General features: G+C 39.2%; 1 protein-coding gene and 1 non-coding gene across 7 annotated transcripts in view; both read left to right on the plus strand.

The window, feature by feature from the left end:
- The window catches only part of MAPKAP1 (MAPK associated protein 1), a 243,818-nt gene that overhangs the window by 84,560 nt on the left and 139,345 nt on the right, over positions 1 to 19,913 (plus strand). The window lies entirely within an intron of this gene.
- LOC118018244 lies at positions 7,790 to 7,921 on the plus strand. The gene has a single exon (XR_004681334.1). It is a non-coding gene; the product is annotated as a small nucleolar RNA SNORA72 (small nucleolar RNA).

Raw genomic sequence — 19,913 nt, forward strand, 5'->3', positions numbered from 1 at the left:
TTTTTTTCTTTTTTAAGATTTTATTTATTTATTTATTTGAGAGAGATACAGAGATAGCAACAGAGATAGCGAGAGAGCACGAGTAGGGAGGAGAGGGAGAAGCAGGCTCCCCGCTGAGCAGGGAGCCCAACGTGGGGCTCTATCCCAGGACGCAAGGATCATGACCTGAGCTGAAGGCAGACGCTTAACCGACTGAGCCACCCAGGTGACCTGTGGTGTTTTTTGATGAACAGAAATTCTTATTTTTAATGTATCGAATTTATGAGTCTTTTGCTTCATTACTTACACTTTTTTTGTCTTGTTTAAGAAATCCTTCCCTACACCAAGATCATAAAGATATTTTCATATGTTGTATTTAAGGTTTTGTATTTAAATAATCTGGAATTATTATTTTTTTAAGACATGTAGTGTGAGGTAAAGGTGCAATTTCAGTTTTTTTTCTGGATGTTTGATCAGTTGTCTGGGCATTAGTTATTTAAGTCCCATTTCCCCCTGTTCCGTGGTGCTAGCTCAGTCATACAGATACCAAACTTCCCTTTTTGTGTGCTATCGGTTCTGAGCCCTCCCTTCTTTTCCAGTGGTTTGTTTTCCCTAGGTTAATATCACACCATCTTAATTATTTCAGACTTAAAACAGTTTCTGATATATGGTAAATCATGCCCCTTAAACTCTTTTTTTCTTAATTATGAGCATCCTGTATATTCTTGACCCTTCCATATAAATTATGAAACTGTCAAGTTTTTAAAAAATTCCTATTGAGATTTTGATTGGACTGAATTTGTAGATCAATTTGGGAGAATTTATATCTTTACTATTTTAAACATGTATATCTCTTCATTTACTTAAGTGATCTAAAATGTCTTTCATAAAAATTTTATGATTTTCTCCATAGAAGTCTCATGTCTTCTTTAGATTGATTTACAAATACTTAATATTTTTTGGTTCTGCTCCCCATATCGTTTAAATCATAGTGTCTGTTTGTTGCTAGTGTTTATAAGTAGCAGTTGATTCTTCCTCTCTTCCTCTTCCTCCTCCTCATTCTTCTTTTTCCTCTCCTCCTCCTCCTCCCAGTTGTATTTATTCACCTAACAAAGATTTTCATCATTAACAGAGGCAGTTGATTCTTCTGCATTGGTTTAATTTCAGCAACCTTAGTAAACTTTTAGCAATCCTGTTTCATGCCTTTTTTGGTTTTCTCTGGAGTCAGTGATTTGCAAATAATGATAGTCTTGCTGTTTTCTTTCCAACCCTTCTACTTTCCTTTTTCTTGCCTTACTGAGCTGGCTAAGACCTCTTAATACCATGCTGAAAAATGTAATCTTGTTATGTTCCTGATATTAAGGAAATACTTTCAATATTCCACCATTAAGAATGATGTTTGTTGGGGAGCCTGGGTGGCTCAGTCATTAAGCGTCTGCCTTCGGCTCAGGTCATGATCCCAGGGTCCTGGGATCGAGCCCCACATTGGGCTCCCTGCTCCACGGGAAGCCTGCTTCTCCCTCTCCCACTCCCCAGCTTGTGTTCCCTCTCTCGCTATATCTCTCTCTGTCAAATAAATAAAATCTTTAAAAAAAAAAGAATGATGTTTGTTATTTGGTAGATGGCTTGTGTTGGATTAAGAAAGATCCCTTTTACTCCTAGTTTGCTAAGATTATCATTTTTTAATCATGAGTGAATATTGAATGTACTGAGTGCTTTTTCTATATGTATACTGCCATATTATTTTTTCCTTTAATTTCTTGATCTGATCAATTATATAAATTTATTTTCTTGGTTTAACCAACCTTGCATATGACAAAATAAAATAAACTTTCGTCATCAAGTATCCTAGCTTTTATATAGTGCTGGATTGGTTTGCTAATATTTTCTTTAGGATTTTTGCATCTTTGTTCACAAGTAAACTTGGCCTGTAGTGTTCCTATCTCATACTCTCAGGTTTTGATATGGAGTTTTGGTAGCCTTGGAATTATTGTTTTTCGGTACCATTGAATAATATGGGTAACAGTAGCATTATCTGTTTTTGAATGTTTGTTAGAACTTGCTAATAAACTGTTGTAGCAGGTTAGGTCCCATGGGAAGCAGAATCTGAAGTGGAGATACACGTGCAGGAAATTAATTATTAGAGAGTGCTTTCTGGATCAACATCTATGGGGAGAAGAGAAGGAAACAGGATTCGGTAGAAGGAGGAGTTGCAGTGCTGACACCATGGGGCACTCTGAAATTAGGATGACACTTCAGGGTTGCCGCATAAGATAAGATGGGATAAGAGGCCAGGCCTTTGTATTCCTTGCCTGTGACTTATCATTGAATGCTAGCTGCCCTGAAAAGGGGGTGTGGTCTTGGACAAGGTGGTCTATCAGCCTGTTTAATTCCAGGAAAAGACTAGCAGCTGATAGCAGCCATCCCAGCAGTTGGAGAACATGCCCTTCATTCCTAAAGATGGCATCTGGGTGGTGCAGCCAGGGACCATGCCAGTCTACCCTTGGTGTCACTTGTATTTACTTGTTTCTTAAAATTTGGGGGCCATTCCTTCACATCTGTGGTGGGCTTCTTTTCTTTGGGGAAACTTATACAAGGAAGGTTAGTGGAATAAACTGTAGTCCGCATTTCTGCAACTGCTCCTAAGGACAACTGCTCCTGAGGACACAACTGAAACTCATCCACCTCTTCAAGTATCCATTTTAGTCCCTTCAATCTCAATTAGCATCTCTGCTGCTCTCAATGGCTTTTATGGTATGATGACTCAGACCCTTATCCCTGAGGATCCAAGTCCCTGTTCAAAGGCTGTGGCTGCTTCATTTGTCCATTTACCATCAAAATTGGGCAAAAGAGGAACAAAATATGCCCCAGAAGATTTACTGGCCAGATGTGTTCCTTCTTGCCTCTGTTATGTAACAGCAGCCCTGCTTTCTCCTGATGAGAATTAATAACTCCTGTCAGGATTGTGCTTTTTCTTTGTGCCTGATATCACTTGACACAATGAGCATGAGTGGCAGCCATAGTTTAACATGTAGTGGGACTTTGCTGTGTCTTGGCGGAAGTGTTCTCCCTTTGGGAACCAGGTTCTCTAAATTCACAGAGCCCTAATTTCTAGAGATGGGAAGCATTCCCCAAATGGGTCACTGGGAATAATGGCTAATCTTGCTGCTGCTTCTTGGTTCCTAGAACCATGTATTTTCTCTGCTGGGGACATAATACCGTAGAATGGTTGTTGATTTTTAGTATATATGTGGCATCCTGGAAATGGCATCCCAGCCTAACAGGTGTCGTCTGTGAGCTAGTGCCTGTACCGTCTATACCATCAACATGTTGTTCAATCACTCTTGTAGACACACAGCTTTTGGGTCGTGTGGTGTGTGCTGTGACCATGTATGATATGTTTTTGGGTCGTGTGGTGTATGATGTGACCATGTATGATACGCTACTGTTACATCTCCTTTGCTATAAAGTGGATTTCTCAGTCTGGTGGAGTATTAGGTGGGCTACCACTTTGCTGGATCAGACACTCTGAGATACTGGTACTAGCTGAGGCATTACTGGCAGGAAATGCAAACCCATACTTGAATAAGTGTTGGGCTCTGCCAAAACCACTCTCAGAGTAGAAGGGGTCCAGTGCATTCAGCTTGCCACCAAATGGCTGGTTGGTCTTCTTAGGGATGATGCTGCATTAGGGACTCGCCATTTTTCTATTTTGCTGTCAGGTTGGATATTTGACAGTAGGCAGGAGCAATGTCAGCCTTGGTGAGTGGGAGATAATGGTGCTGGGCCTATATATAGCCTCAGTCTCTGCCACCATGGCTCCTCTATTCACGTGTCCATTGTGCCAGCACTGGAGAGGCCAATAACAAAGAGACTGGCTGAAGTTAAAGCAAGTCTGTGTTGGGAATCCCCCAGACAGTGATTTACTAGGAGGATTTACAGGACTCAGCATAGAGTTGGACTCATGTCTATGATTTATTATAGCAAAAGGATACAACGTACCATCAACAGAGGGAAAGGGCCTATGGGATGAGGTCTAGGTCCATGCTTCTAAGAGTCCTCTCTCAGTGGCATCACACAGGATATGCTTAATTCCTCCCAGCAATGAGTTTTGTCAGCATGGGCAAAATACTATCTCCTAGGGAAGCTTATTAGAGACTCAGTGCCCACGGTTTCTATTGGAAGCTCGTCACATGGGCGCCCTCTGCCTAGCATGTACCAAAATTCCAGAGTCCTAGAAGGAAGGGAGGTGTTCAGCATAAACCACAGTTTAGGCACAGTGAGCCACTCTCACTGGGTAGGATAATGAGGACTCTACTGAGGTCCAAGGTCCCAAGAGTCTACACATTTTAACCTCCTGACACTTGCCTTCACTTTGACACAAAGAAGATGAACAAACACATTGTCCTAAACTCTGACTATTGGGAAGATTCCCTATCACTGTTGTCTTTTAAGGCCACTCCTGAGTGGGACTATAGTATAGCCATGGTCCATTTTTAGCTTCAACAATGTCCAGCAGTTCTTGAAGTGTTGGTATTCCTCTTTGTCAGTGTATGATTGCAAAATGGCCATAGGTACTTTGGGGGAATCATTATAGTGTTTACTTGCTGTGGAGGTGCAGGTCCTTCAGCCTTTGGCTTTAGCTCATAATCTCACATTTTTTGGATATGTCTGTCCTTAGATACTTTTAATTCCTATTACTTCCTATTTGATACATGAATTATTTATGTGTTTATAAATTTCCAAACCTATTAGGTTTTTATAATTTTGCTTTTTAGTTATTGATTCTAACTTTATTGTTCTGTGGTTAGAGAAGATGGCCTAATGATACCAATTATTTGAAATTTGTTGAGCATGGTTTTATGTCCACTAATGTAGGTCGCTTTTCATAAATACTACCTGTGAATCTGGAAAGAATACTGGAGCAACTGCTGCTCTTGGTTGCAGGATTCTAAATATGTCCCTTAGGTCAAGCCTGTTACTTCTGTTAAAATCTGTATCTTTATTTGTTATTTTTTGTCTGCTTGCACTATCAATTAGACAAAGATACATTAGAATCTTCCACTGTGTTGATAGATTGCCTATTTTCCCTTAGAGTTCTGACAGATTTTCTTTTACATATTAGGCTATGTTTGTAGGTTCATACAAGTTCAGAATTATTTCTTCCTGGTAAATTGAACTATTTGTGATTTGTGACTCTATCTTTAGTGACTCCCCCCCCTTAACATAGCTATACCAGCTCCATTTGGTTAGTGTTTGCCTCGTGTATGTGCAGTTCCATGTTTAGATGCAGACCTTTTTTTTTCTTTTTCTCTTTGGGTTTCAGTGGATTTTCTGAGTCTGTGCAGTGTTGGTCAGGGTACATATTTTGCCATATGGCTGAAATAGAAGTCCTTTAGTAAAATAGAACATTTTTTCTAATGGGTTGTCTTAACTGTTGTAAGAAAGAGTATTATAGAAGGATGAGAAAGAGAGAGACAGTTTATGCATAAATATGTCATTGTTCTTGATTTCATGAAAATATAATACAAGGCTTTTCCCCTCCAAAAAAAAACTTTAAAAATATATTGGTTTTGGGGAGAATTATCGTTAAGTTAAAGATTGTGGTCTTTCGAGTCCCATCGGACCTGGGTTTCCATCTGAGTTCTCTCACTAGCTGTGTGACTTTTAATGATTTCTTTAACTTCTTAATATTTATTTATCTGTAAAATGGGGTAAGGGCAGTTTTGAGGATCAAAGGATAATATATGTAAAGGGCTCAGCCTGGTGCCTGACACACAGAGTAAATGTTAGCTGTTTTTAATTTTAGCCATTCTCTTTCCAGAAGTGTTCAAGGTGTTAATACAGAGTGTTAAATGTGAAGTATCTCACATTATACATGTAATAGTGTAAAACTGAATATGGGTATATGGCAGACACAACCATAAAGGGAAAAGCAAGGAAGGTACCACAGTATTAGAAGATGAGAAAAGCAATATGAAGCTTGGCAGGTGACCAAAGCCAAGAAGGCCCTCTGGCTCCCCTCAGCTTTCCAAGACTTGGATTTAGTAAGGATATTCTCTACTCTGGCTTTTTCTTTTGTATACCGTTTAGTTAGTTCAGGACCATATATATCCCTTCCCCTTCGGGTCAGAGGGAGTTCTCATTTCCTGTGGCCCAAGGGAGCTGCCTAGCTTACTTTAGGAGAAGGATGCTTGTTCCCTTCTATAGGGACCTCAAGGATAGTTAGGGATTTTCATTCTCACCAGTTCAACAAGGAACCGTTTGGCATCCCCAGAGTTCTGGAAGTGTACCTTATTGGAAAAGAGATATAGTTGCATTCTTCTGAATAGAAAAATTTATAATAAACAAGAATACAGAAATATATACCATGCAGCATCAGCATATATCAGATTATATGAAGCATTTAGACTTTTTTCCTCTTCCCCTGGTAGAGCAGGCCTCAATGAAATTCTTGTATAACTTTTCATTAGGCTCCAGTGTAGAGCATCAGATGTAAGAGGAAATTGTGTAGCCCACCTCCATCTAACCTTTTGCTCTATCTTTTTGCATGCCCAAAGACAAGAAAAGTGTGTCTTATTCATTGTCTTTGTGTATTTCTCTTGGTACTACTATGTCACTTTAGTTTTTTAGTAAAGGAAATTGGCTTATTAGAAACGTTTGTCTTAATCCTCTATGGAAATATCAGTTTACGGGAAGGCTAAGGCAGCTCGTTTGGGCTCCTCTCAGAGTCTCTGCTGCAGTTGTCGGAAAGGAAACCCCAGGGAAACCCCTGAGTGCAGGCTTCACAGGAGCAGTGGCTGCGTGGAAGACACCACTCCCGATGCTTTCTCAGGTGCTGTCTGGCGAGCAGAAATAATGGGCTGAAGGCAGAAATGCTGATGTTCCCACTTTCCCAACGTAGCACAAACATCTTCCTTATCTTTGGTGCATTTTGGTGCCAGAGGCGGCTCCAGGAAGCCTTAAATGCAAATGTTATTGCTTTTACAATCCTGGCTTTGAAAGCGTGGTGTTTGGGGATTTCCTTGACTTGAATTCTTTTTTTAAAAGGAGTGGATTCATAGCATCCACTGTCAGTGCCATTTCCCTTTCTGTGATGACTTGTTCACTGTTTACATGAAAGGATTCAGGAAGTAAGACATAAACATAAGTAGATAAATGAACAAATAAACGAAAAGCTCTGCTGCCTTTGTCACAGAGTGAAAAGGCTTGACTATAACATAATGGGAACACAGCAGCTGTTTGATTAAAACTTTAGGACTTTTCCTGGAAACTTCGAAGCGTGTCTGCATTTTTTTTCTTTTTAAATAACACTGTGGTATGGGAGAAGTGGTTTCCTAGAATGCCATGGTTACAGTGGAGCTTTTTAATGTATCATCTTCCTAGTCGCTGCAGGGACTGGTATGAAATACTCTCACTGCTGGGGCTTGCTTCCCTTCTGATATGTCCATCCTTTGGAAGGCCCAGAAAGTGATTTGTAAATAATTTGCTTCTTGTCGCCATACAGTATTTGTTGTTGTTTTTTTTTAAGTTGTGGTTTTGTTTTTTGTTTTACCATCTTAACCAGTTTGAAATGTACAGTTCAGTGATATTAAATGCATTCATAATGTCATACAGTAGTCCCCCCTTATCCACAGGACATCTGTTCCAAGACCCCCAGTGGATACCTGAAACTGCGTATAGTATTGAACCCTATATGTATAATGTTTTTTTCCTATACGTGCATATCTACGATAAAGTTTAATTTATAAATTAGGCACAGTGAGACATTAATAATAAAATAGAACAACTATAACAATATACTGTAAGTTCATGAATATTCTCACTGTTCTGATTTTGTAATAATCAGGGCAGGCTAAACATTTGCTCTATTAAGACCATGCATGTGTCCTCAGACCTAGTTCTTTCCCTAGGTCTGATTTTATCAATGCTGGTGATAAACCAAGTCTAATTTATATGGCGCATCATATGTGGGAAATGTCTGTGACTCTAGGTATCTGGTCATCCTGGAGAAATGACAGCACAGCTAGTGTAATAACTTGAAAATAATAATTTGGGGGCACCTGGGTGGCTCAGTCGTTAAGCGTCTGCCTTCGGCTCAGGTCATGATCCAGGGACCTGGGATTGAGCCCCGCGTCAGGCTCCCTACCCAGCGGGGAGCCTACTTCTCCCTCCCCCACTCCCCCTGCTTGTGTTCCCTCTCTCACTGTCTCTCTCTCTCTCTGTCAAATAAATAAATAAAATCTTTAAAAGATTAAAAAAACACGAAAATAATAATTTGGTGATTACCAGTTGCCATTAAATGAGTTGTAAAACTAAAAAAAAGAAAAATGTTACGTGAATATGGTCTCTCTTTCAAAATATCTTATTGTACTTACTCTTCTTGTGATGATGTGAAGCCTACGTGATGAGGTGAAGTGAGGTGAGTGACATAGGCATTGTGATGTAGCATTAGGCTACTTTCTGACAGTGTTTCAGAAGGAGAATTCATCTGCTTTTGGATCATAGTTGACCACAGGTAACTGAAACTGTAGAAAGTGAAACTGCTGATAAGGGGCGACTACTGTATGATCATCACCACCATCCGTCTCCATAACTCTTTTCATCTTGTAAAACTGAAACTCTATATCCATTAAACAATAACTCTCCTTTCCTCCTTCATCCCAGCCCCTGGCAACTACCATTCTACTTTCTGTCTCTGTGATTTTGACTACTCTAAGTATCTCATATAAGTGGAATCATACAATATTTGTGTTTTTGTGACTGGTTTATTTCACCTAGCATAATCCTCAAGTTTCATCCATGTTGTAGCATATTGTAGAATTTCCCTACTTTTTAAGGCTGAGAAACATTACATCATATGTATATACCATATTTTGCTTATCCATTCATCTGTCAATGGACACCTGGGTTGTTTTCATGTTTTAGCTGTTGTGAAGAATGCTGCAGGGAACATGAGTGTACACATACCTCTTCAAGACCCTGCTTTCAGTTCTTTTGGATATATACCCAGAAGAGGAATTGCTGGGTCCTTTGGTAATTCTATTTTTAATTTTTTGAGGAACCTCCATACCATTTTACTTTTCCACCAATAGTGCACAAGGTTTCCAATTTCTCCACATCCTCACCAACTTGCAGTTTTCTGGGGTTTTTTGATAGTAGCCATCCTGATGGGTGTAAATTGCTATCTCATTGTAGTTTTTACTTGCATTTTCCTTCTAAGTAGTGATGTTGAGCATCTTTTCATGTGTTTATTGGCCATTTGTATATCTTCTTTAGAGAAATGCCTATTCTAGTCCCTTGTCCACCCGTAATTTTATTAAAAGCAAAACAAGCAGCTTTGCAGTGTTCAGAGGCAATTTTAAGTGGTGAGTAAGAACTTGGGCTCAGGAGTTAGCTCCAGGTTGACATTGTGGCTTCACCAGCTGTGTGACATTGAGCAAGTTACTTCATTTCTTTAGGCTTCCATTTCTTCTGTAAAATGGGGAGAATAGTTGAATCTGTTTCACTGAGTTCTTCTGGGATTACCTAAGCTAGTATTATAGACATCAAATATATGGGATAGTATTTGCCCTGTTGTAAGTATTGAATAAATATTAGCTGTTATATTATTGGAATCATGAGCCAGTCTTAAAAAACCCCTCTTATGGGGTGCCTGGGTGGCTCAATCGGTTAAGTGTCCAACTCTTGATTTCAGCTCAGGTTTTGATCTCATGAGTCGTGAGTTCAAGCCCTGCGTTGGGCTTGATACTTAAAACACATACACAGACAATGGAATATTATTCAGCAATAAAAAAGAGTGAAATCTTGCCATTTGCAATGAATTAGATGGAGCTAGAGAGTATTATGATAAGCCAAATAAGTCAGTCAGAGAAAGACAAATACCATATGATTTTACACATATGTGGAATTTAAGAAACAAAATGAACGAGCACAAAGGAAAAAAGAGAGAGAGAGAGAGAGAAACAAAGCAAGAAACAGACTCTTAACTATAGAGAACAAACTGATGGTTACCAGAGGGGAGGTGGGTGGGGGGAATGGCTGAAATAGGTGATGGGGATTAAGGAGGGCACTTGTCAAGATGAGCACCGGGTGATGTATGGAAGTGTTGAATCACTACACTGTACACCTAAAACTAATATAACACTGTATGTTAACCACCTGGAATTAAAATAAAAACTTTGAAAAAAAAAGAAAACAGTTGAGCTTTGGATTCAACAAGATCTGGCTTGAAATCTGGCTTCACTACTTACTAGCTGTGTAAATTCAGGCATGTGTGTTCATCTCTGAGAGCCTCAGTTTCTCCTTCCCAAAACGGTGAAAGTAATATATATTTTATAGGGAAGCTGGGAAGAATGAATGAATTAGCATAGTAGGCACTCTGGCATATATTAGACATTCAAATAATTTCTGTTACATTAAGTTGAGTCACATGAAACTGCTGACAGTCATGGTTTATAACCTACAAAAATGGCAATTCCACTTGGTTTCACCTAATACTATAGTGACTGAGACAGTAAGTAGACATGAACTGGAAAAACAAGTGAAAGTTCTCAAGAATGCAATGAATTCTACTCCTATCAAAATAGGAAGGCAACTAACATATACTTAAAACACACACACACAAACACACACACACACGCCACATCTTCTTTATCCATTCATCGGTTGATGGACACTTGGGCTGTTTCCATATCTTGGCTTTTGTAGATAATGTAGATAACGCTGCTATAAACACAGGGGTGCATATATCCCTTTGAATTAGTGTTTTTGTATTCTTTGGGTAAATAGTAGTGCAATTGCTGGGATGTAGGGTAGTTTTATTTTTAACTTTTTGAAGACCCTCCACGCTGTTTCCCACAGTGGCTGCACCAGCTTGCACTCCCACCAACAGGGCATGAGGCTTCCTTTTTCTCCACATGCTCAGAAAGCTCATTCATTTTCCCTCCAATTTCTTCTACATAAACAGGCTGAGAAACACCCTCCCCTATCTCTGTGCCCAATAAAGATTAAATTTCATCTTAGTTGATGGTGATTTGGGTTTTGTTCAATACGGTGAGTATATATGGTAGTTCTGTGTTCATGTACATTTTGTGCTTTTGTCTCTTTTTTGTATTTGGAACATAGCATGTGCAGTATTGGCTGCACTTACGTAGGCTCTTTCACAAAGGTGCTGTAGGGTGAAAATAAGTAACTTAGGGTCTGCCTTCAACCCATTTCTCATGGCCACCATCACGTCCACCATTTGTTGATCATCTGTTCCGTGTAAGGAATATGCTAGATGCTTTAGCGACAGCATCTCAATGTCCCTATATAATTTATATAGAGTAGGGGCTAAAATCCTGTCTAGTATGGAAGGAAACTGAGGCTGAACAGGATTATATGATTTAGCCAAGAGCATAGGACCCTTTAGTCTATCTTGCTTGAGGGGCCAAATGTTGTTTTACTATACCCTATTTCCTCCCATTCTTAGAAAGGGTCTCCTAGAGGGGAAATGAGGACAACCTTTCTATAGAATACTCTGTAGCACACTTGGGTGTGTTATCCCTACTGAATTTTCCCATTTCCTTGCCCATTCCCTTTCCCCCTGCCTGTCCCCCTTTTCTTTTCCGTCTTCCTTTCCTCCCTCTGTTCATTCCTCCTTCCCTCCTTCTGTTTCTCCCACCCACTTTCTCTTTTCTTCCTTCCTTCTTTCCTTCCTTCCTTCCTTTCTCTAAACCTATCTAATGAAGTTTAAATACCAAGATTAAGAAACTACTTAATGTATTTCCTGAAGAAAATTGGATTCTTGAGATATTCCCATTTGATTTTTTCTTTTCTGGCACTAAAAATTACCTTTAATTTTAATTTGCTTTCAGAGGAATTACCATTTTTTAAAATATGCTATTTTAAAACAAGTTAGATTGAATTCCTATCAGCTTTTTAAAAAGTGACCTTCTCAGTCTTTTAAATAATAAGATTTGGAAGTAATTCCTTAATATCTGAGTTTAAGAGAATGATATGTTTTGAGTTCTAAGGAAAGCCTGTTTGACCTAGCTGCATACTTATTCCTAAACTAGATAACCAGAACCAACTTTCTTACTCAGTCTAGGAACTGTGTTGGTGAAACCTCGTCTGTTTGCAGCTGGAGGTTGCACTTTTATTCCTTTGTTGTTCCATCGTTTCCTTTAGGGTGAGGGAGAATAATTAAGGAGAACATCTTTTCTGAGCAGCTGGAATCAGATTCCAGCTGACTGCAGCACCTGCAGAGATGGCACCTCTGCCTCTGGGTGGCAGGCTGGGATGCCAGCCGTGGAGCCTGCCACAGCGGGCTCCAAGGTGCAGAGATGCGACCGTGCCGCACCACTCCTGCCCTTCTGTGAGCTTCAGATGGCAGCAGTACCAGTGAATGCAAAGTGTCTGTTTTAGACTAATTAGGGGGATGATTTGTGAAGCAGTGGCTATTTATTTAATTAGTCACCAGCACAAAACCATAAAACCCATATTTTAAAAATCCCTGTTAGTTTGCCATGTGGTTAATAGATTGGGGCACATTAAAAAGTGACATGGTGATGTATTAAAAATGTTCCACCTAAGGTTCCTTCAGAAAGGAATGGAAGCTGTCTGCTTTCAGATGCTGAAGTGTTACCTGCCAGGATTTGACCCGTCAGAGGTTTTAATGTTTGTAAAGGCATTTATCTTTTGAATAGCATCTTCAAGGACATCTCCTCTTGGAATATTTCAAAATACAAAAAAAATGTGTAGAATAATTTTTAAAATTATACTTAAAGTGAATTTTGTTAGTTTTTCTTAACAACGAGGAACTATATTTTCCCATTAGATTATACTATGTTTACTAAGCATAACAGTGTTTCTTATAGGGTATTCTTTTCCGTTTTGGGGAAAGGGAGTCATTTAATTTAGTAATAAATGCAGTAGCATTTTTGTTGCAGCAGTCAGAATTGCATTTTGTTCTGCCCTTGTATTATTTTTTATCTAATAGGTACAGGGATAATTGCTATACTTGCTCAGTCTCAGCTCAGGTGAATTGTCATTTTTGGATAGAAAGAATAAAGGTAGAATTGACTTGTTTAAGAGATGACACTGGCATTAAAAATGAGTAGAAATGATTTAGATTGTAACAAATGATAGTGGTTTTTATACACACAAACTTCCAATTGGTTTTCAGTATACATAAATGTGTCTGTGCAAGGCATCCTGCACTTTGAGAGTATTTGAGGCCGAATTTGGTATGTCTGTGATTCACTCTTATTTTTAAAAAATTATTCTGAATGGTCACTGTTTCTAATAAGCAGCCCCCCCCCCCCCGATTTTAAGATTATGTATGAAAATGTGTTGCTCAGATGGATACTTGTACGGAAATTGTCCAGCTCTTAGGCTTGTGTTTCTCTGCTGTGTTGTATAATTACCTGCTCTGTTAGAAAGGGAGCTCGAATAAAACATGAGCATGTTAATGCAGCCTGGAGCTGATGTGGTGGTGATGATTACAATGCAGATAAAGCATTTCTCATAACTGCCGTTGCCTACTGGAGCCTTTGAAACATCTGGACCTTTAATTGAAAAATAGTGTGGTGCTGTGCAAGGCAGACATGCTAAGTGAAGTCACTAATTTAGAATACAAAAATATAATTGATAAAGTGTTTTATTTACATTGTATTTAAATATTCATACTTTGTTATGCTTTGTATAACAGGGAATTACTGGGTTAAATTCTCATGAACATAGACAGTTTAAATAAGATAAATTAAGTGAAAATGTTAATGGAATTTTACACTGGAACCAGAAAACAGTTTGTTGTAGGAGGGTATGTACTTTTGCATGTGTTGGGGCCTTTTAGGGAAGCAAATAGGTTAAGTCCCTATTCTCTGGGTTTTGTGCTTGAGAATAACTAACCATCAGTTGGTAACATAATTGCATTTCATTCTTGTTATTGCTATCATATCTTGTTATTTAGTTAAAAAAAAATAAAATGTTTCTTGGCATAATGGTAAATGGCTTTAATGGCAACATTATCACCCAATAAACCAAAGCCTTCCCCACCTCTCCGGGGCAGGTTATCAGAGCCTGCCCAGGAGAGCAGAAGAGCTGGTGAAGGGCGTGCAATTAACCTTTGTCCTGCATTCGCAGCAGGGGAACTGACCTAGCAGCCTTCCGAGGAAATCCAATTTAATTTAAAATGAATTTGAAAAGACAAATTAGCCATATCTATTTTAATAAGATAAAATCCCGACTCTCCCTATGTCTGGTTTAGTTAGGACCTCAGAGGAGATTAGACTAAGACTCAGGATGAACACGAGGGAAATAATGCCAGGGGGCTGAGGAGAAACCCAGGAGACCCAGGTACCCGAGTGCCTTGTCATTTTCTGCAAGTGAGCAGGTCTTGGGCCGCCCATTTCCACAGAGAATTGCAACCTGAGATGAGCCTTTGTCTCATCAGACCTTTTGCTTGTGTTGGAGCTTGATGCCACGTTGATGTCATACACTGCTTGCCCGGCTCTCCAAGGACCACATTGTTATTTCCCTCCTTTGTCATCATCAGAGCACATTTGGATACTGCCACCTGGGTAGCCACATTTAGTAATAGATACACCTCACAATTACTGATGAGACTTTTAATCCAGGAGTAAGGATTCTCCGGGGCTCCTCACTTGGTACTTGACCGCTGCTTTTTGAAACCTGGAGCAGAGGTTTCTGCCTTCTCTTTGTGGATCTAGTGTTGCCATGTGTTTTACCTCTGAAACATAGTCAGTGAGGATTTATGGAGCCCCTTCTATGAGCCCAAAGGCAAGGAAATCCAGAATAGTTTCTGCCTTCTGCCTGTATACACAAGAGGTAACTGCTCCTGGAAGCAGGTCCCCTAGTGTCCCTCTGTAGTAGCAGTGGTCTCTGCAGAGTGTCATGTGCATGTGACAGGCAGGGCTGCAGGAGGAGTGGCTCTGACCTTCCGTGTGGGTCTCAGCCAGAAGGCTGTTTCCGATCCACCGTCCAGGACTCCCAGTTCTGAAACAGTGGCTGCAACATGAACCAGTAGTCATTGTGACTTTCCCTAAATAACCCAGGCCTATCCCAGAGTTCTTTGGGACAAAATTCAGCAAGGGGGTAAGGTTTTAGAGTTGAACAGACCTAGGTTAGCGTGATGTTCCCCATTTGCTGAGGGATTTGCAGCAGCCTACTTCATGAATCTCTCGTTCTTCAGCTTTAAAAAGGGAGTGAGCAACCCTCATAGGACTATTGGGCGCATTAAATGAGATAATGTATGAAGGGTACTTGGACCCTGGTAGGTGTCCAACAAATGGCAGGCAGTACTTGTGACCTGCCCTTTGCAGAGAGCACCGTGGTGGCCAGCACAAGGGGCTGCGTTCAGAGGAATGGGGTCTTCATGCCTAGTCCCACCTCCTGCTAAGGCTGTCTGCTCTGTAGCTGGCTAGCTTTCCTTTGTATGGCTAGGCTGATTACCTAATTGGGAGCAGTGTGACTCACAGAGGGCTTTTATTTTTAAAAATACTCAGTGCTAACAGTTTTATCCAGTGGATCCTGTTGTCCTCTTGGTTTTAAAAATAAAGTTTTCTTGGGGCGGGGGGTGCCTGGGTGGCTCAGTCAGTTAAGCATCCAACTCTTGAGTTTGGCTCAGGTCATGGTCTCAGGGTTGTGAGATCGAGCCTCATGTCGGGCTCCACGCTCAGCATGGAGCTTGCCTAAGATTCTCTCTCCCTCCTCTGACCCTCCCCCTGCTCACACTCTCTCTCTCTGTCTCCTTCTCTCTCTCCAAAAGTAAATGAATGAATGAATGAATAAAAATGAAGTTTTCTGTCACCACTTTTCCTTTCATTGTATCTGAGAGACATGTGGGATAAAGGCCCAACAGACTTTTTGGGCTGCTTCTCAATTGTAAATTTTGTATATAGTTAGAAGTGATTCTTTCCCACAGGAAGTGTTGTTCTAGATAAGTAATAATTGGGTCACCTGAGTGGGTCAGTCGTTAAGCGTCTGCCTTCAGCTCAGGTCATGATCCCAGGGTCCTGGGATCGAGCCCCGCATCGGGCTCCCTGCTCTGCGGGAAGCCTGCTTCTCCCTCTCCCACTCCCCCTGCTTGTGTTCCCTCTCTCACTGTCTCTCTCTGTCAAATAAATAAATAAAATCTTAAAAAAAAAAAAAAAGATGTAGATAAATAATAATTTAGCTCTTCTTTTTCTTGCTGCTGTTTGTATTTCAACACGTATTTGCAAACTATTAAAACCAAACTTTCTCAAATGGCTCTTTGCCATTGTATCATTTTCATAATGTCAAAAACATAATATATTTTCTGCTGCAGACAAGCATCTTTCTCTGTCACCAGAGGTATAGGTTCTTTGTGTGGCCTTTTCCTATATAGAATAACACCTATCCCAGTTATTTCACATGTGCATTTTGAGGATGAAAGTGAATGTCGTAATTGGAGAAATGTAAAGCTATTTATTTCCATTTTGCCTGATGTTTTTACATTGTTTGCTAGGAGGTGCGTCAGGGATTTGAATTAATTATAATTACTGAAGAGACATATACTGATTGAGCAAATAAAGTAGTAAGCCCATTTGTGGCAAGGCCATCTAATTAAATTCTAACTTTGGATAAGCTAGATGTGCATGAAAGATTAATTTTAAGAGGTTTTTATGACTTACTAAATAATGATTCAGTAAAATTTTTGAATTATATCATTAAGAAATATTGAATCTTAAAGTGATAAAACACTTAGTCATGAACATACTACTGTGTAGAAATTTGTGGGTTTTTAAAAAACTGTTCAGAATTAAGGATACAGAATAAAATTTTTAAGGTGTATATTGACATTTAAAAATTTGTAGTATTTAATCAACTAAAGCCCTACAAGAAATGAATAGGATATATGCACCTGAATTATTTCCTTCAATATTTATACAATTTTATATTCTCAAAATACTTCATTATCTCAGGAATCAAATTGTCCTTGGGGTAGTGGAGGAATGTACCAAATTTTCCATATAATTTAGGAGAATGATAATAGCTGTACTGTAACCTTTTCTAGAGATACATCATCTAGTAATGGAGCCAAGTATACATTCTCCATTGAGTTTTAATTTTAAAAGTTGATATTAAATCTTTAAAAGACTCATTATATTATGGTAATTGATAGAGTTTAAAACATGTAACTCTTCTTTATGGTTTTAAAAAACCTATTTTTACTTTTAAAGCATATTGATTTTATTATATAAATGATTTAATAATGAAGAGGTCCCTATACTTACCCTAGGTGATGGGGCTTAGTTCATGCAAATTACTTTTCCCTGATATTATCATCATTATAGAAGCCATTGTTTGTATAATTAAATGCAAAGTGCTGTGTAACATTAATGATCTAAAGAATCCCACAATGGCTATGAAAATTCAAAGTGGACACTTTACATTTCATTATGCTTTAAGATGGCTGGATTGTACTTGTGTGAGAGCACCTTCTGGTATGTGCTGTAACCATCCCCAGGCTAGATGAGAAGAGGGTGCAATGGCTTTTCTCTCTTAATGGCTGAGATAGAGACCTTTCCCTATTGCCTCTGCTTCTCAATTTTATGTTTATTTGAAGGAACGATTTATCTAAAGATCTGCCTGGGTCTGATTAACAACTTGGGTAACAATAATGAGGAATAACTGACATCTGTATAACAGTTTGCAGTTCACATGCTTTATTTTTACTTTATACACCCTACCATTCTCATTTCTGTTTTTTATGGCTAAGGAAATTGACTTTCAGAGAGGTTATGGGCTTGCCCAAGGTTGCACAGCTCAAGGCTGGCAGGGCCATGGTCCAGACCAGTTCTGTAGACTCTGCAAAGAGTTACTGAGCAGATATAACCCACAATGGTAAAAACCGACAGTATCAGGAACTGCTTTCTGAATTTAAGACTTTGGTTGTTATTCCTGATGCAGTTTATGGGTAGGTTTTCATTTTTTTTTTTTAAAGATTTTATTTATTTATCTGAGACAGAGAGAATGAGAGACAGAGAGCATGAGAGGGAAGAGGGTCAGAGGGAGAAGCAGACTCCCCGCCGAGCAGGGAGCCCGATGCGGGACTCGATCCTGGGACTCCAGGATCATGACCTGAGCCGAAGGCAGTCGCTTAACCAACTGAGCCACCCAGGCGCCCTCATTTTTTACCTTCGTCCTCCCCCCTCCCCATTTTGTAAAATTTCTTACCTGTATTTGAACAAGTTGATATCTTGAAACAAAAGAATTATTCAAGGCTATTACTCAAATTTCACTTGATAACAGTTAGATTGTTTAAACCAAGAGCTGTAGGCATTTTTTTTTTTCAAAAGTGGAAGAAGACTCTGTCAGACAGTGCATCAAAATTTGGAGGATTTATTTTTAATAGAGAAAACCTTTCCTGAGAGCAACAACCCCCTTTCCTGTTTTGGGTCCAGGACTATAGATTTACATTTGCCATAGATGCCGTCGAAAGAAAAATTATGAAAATCACTAGCCTAAGAAAAACCAATGGAAGTGATATTTTCTATGCTGTGTTATAGTTATAGTCTGGCTCATTCCATGGTACTTAGTAACAAAGTTATTTTGTTTGAGGCTCTCAGATATATGAATGGTGTCTGTGGAAGTGGAGGTAGATTAGTTTCAGTGTCCTGAGGGCTAGAACTAAGATCAGTGGGACAAATTAACTCCGTAGACGGAAACATGTTTCAGCCATCAAAACTGTTTGCCTAGAGACTGAAGCAAAGGGTCGCTTCTGAAGGTGGCAGGACTTCATCAGTAAAGGTATTCAGGAGAGGCTGTAGGACAGCCATTTGGTGACAATGTTTTAGAGGGGACAAGTCTTAAAATTCCTTGCCATTTTAAAAGTCTATGAGCAGCAATAAAGTGTTTGTTTTTTAAGTCTGTGAATGTAAAAGCAGAGGGGGGAAGGAAACCTAATAAACAGCCAACATTTCTTGAGCATTCAGTATGGGCTAGACACAGTGGTAAGTGCTTTTAATATGCATAGTATATCATTGAATCCTTTCAACAACTCCATGAGGAGGTACTTTTATAATCTATTTCCGTGTGAAAATAGTGACTCAGAGAGGTTAAATAAAATTGTCCAAGGACACAATAAATGGCATTGCTGAGAATTGAACCCAGGTCTTTCTGACTACACAACTTAATGCTTTTAACCACCACACTGCACTGCTTTACTAGCTCCTATTAATATAATAAGGATCCTGGAAGTACCCACATCAAAACTTGACCTTGTTAAAGAAAGAGTGACAGTTGACGTTCCTAATAATAAAAGCTTAATGGAACCAAGGTTGGTGATTCAGAGGAAATTAATGAGATTTTGTCAATTTTATTTTAAACTTAACTTGTCAGAAAATACAGTGTCCAGTGATAAACTGTAGAAATGTTTTTGACAAATTAACTTGACTACAGGTGCCAGATCAGGGAAATGTTAATTTAATAGCCTTTAAATGTTCCAGATTTATTGAGGGTTAAGATAGCACTACAAAGCCAAGCCCCTAGCTCTGAATGGATTTGTCATAGAATTTTATACAAAATCTACTCATAAGTTCAATGCTACCATTTTGAATGTGAAAAAGTGAGTTCTTTCTCTGAGCCCATAAAACCATCATTTTATTGGTAGTAAAATGCTACCGTCTGGTGTTTAGGTTCGTTTTTTCCCCCCCTCCCCATGTAGACCTTCTTTATTTCTCATAGCCAGTTAAACCTGGCTTAGACTATAGGCCAGATTTTGTTCAAAATCATTACTCTGAACAAACAAAGTCCCTTAATCATCATCAGAGTAATGATGATTTCAGACCTCTGTACGAAGTGTGGATACCATATTTTTAAAGACTAGACTATAGCTCTACACTGGGCATGGAGCCTACTTAAAAAATAATAATGATAAAATAATAAAATAAAGACTAGGCCATAAA

This window comes from Mirounga leonina, unplaced genomic scaffold, assembly GCF_011800145.1.
Source record: "Mirounga leonina isolate KUSES-001 unplaced genomic scaffold, KU_Mleo_1.0 Mir_170, whole genome shotgun sequence".
NCBI lineage: Eukaryota > Metazoa > Chordata > Mammalia > Carnivora > Phocidae > Mirounga > Mirounga leonina.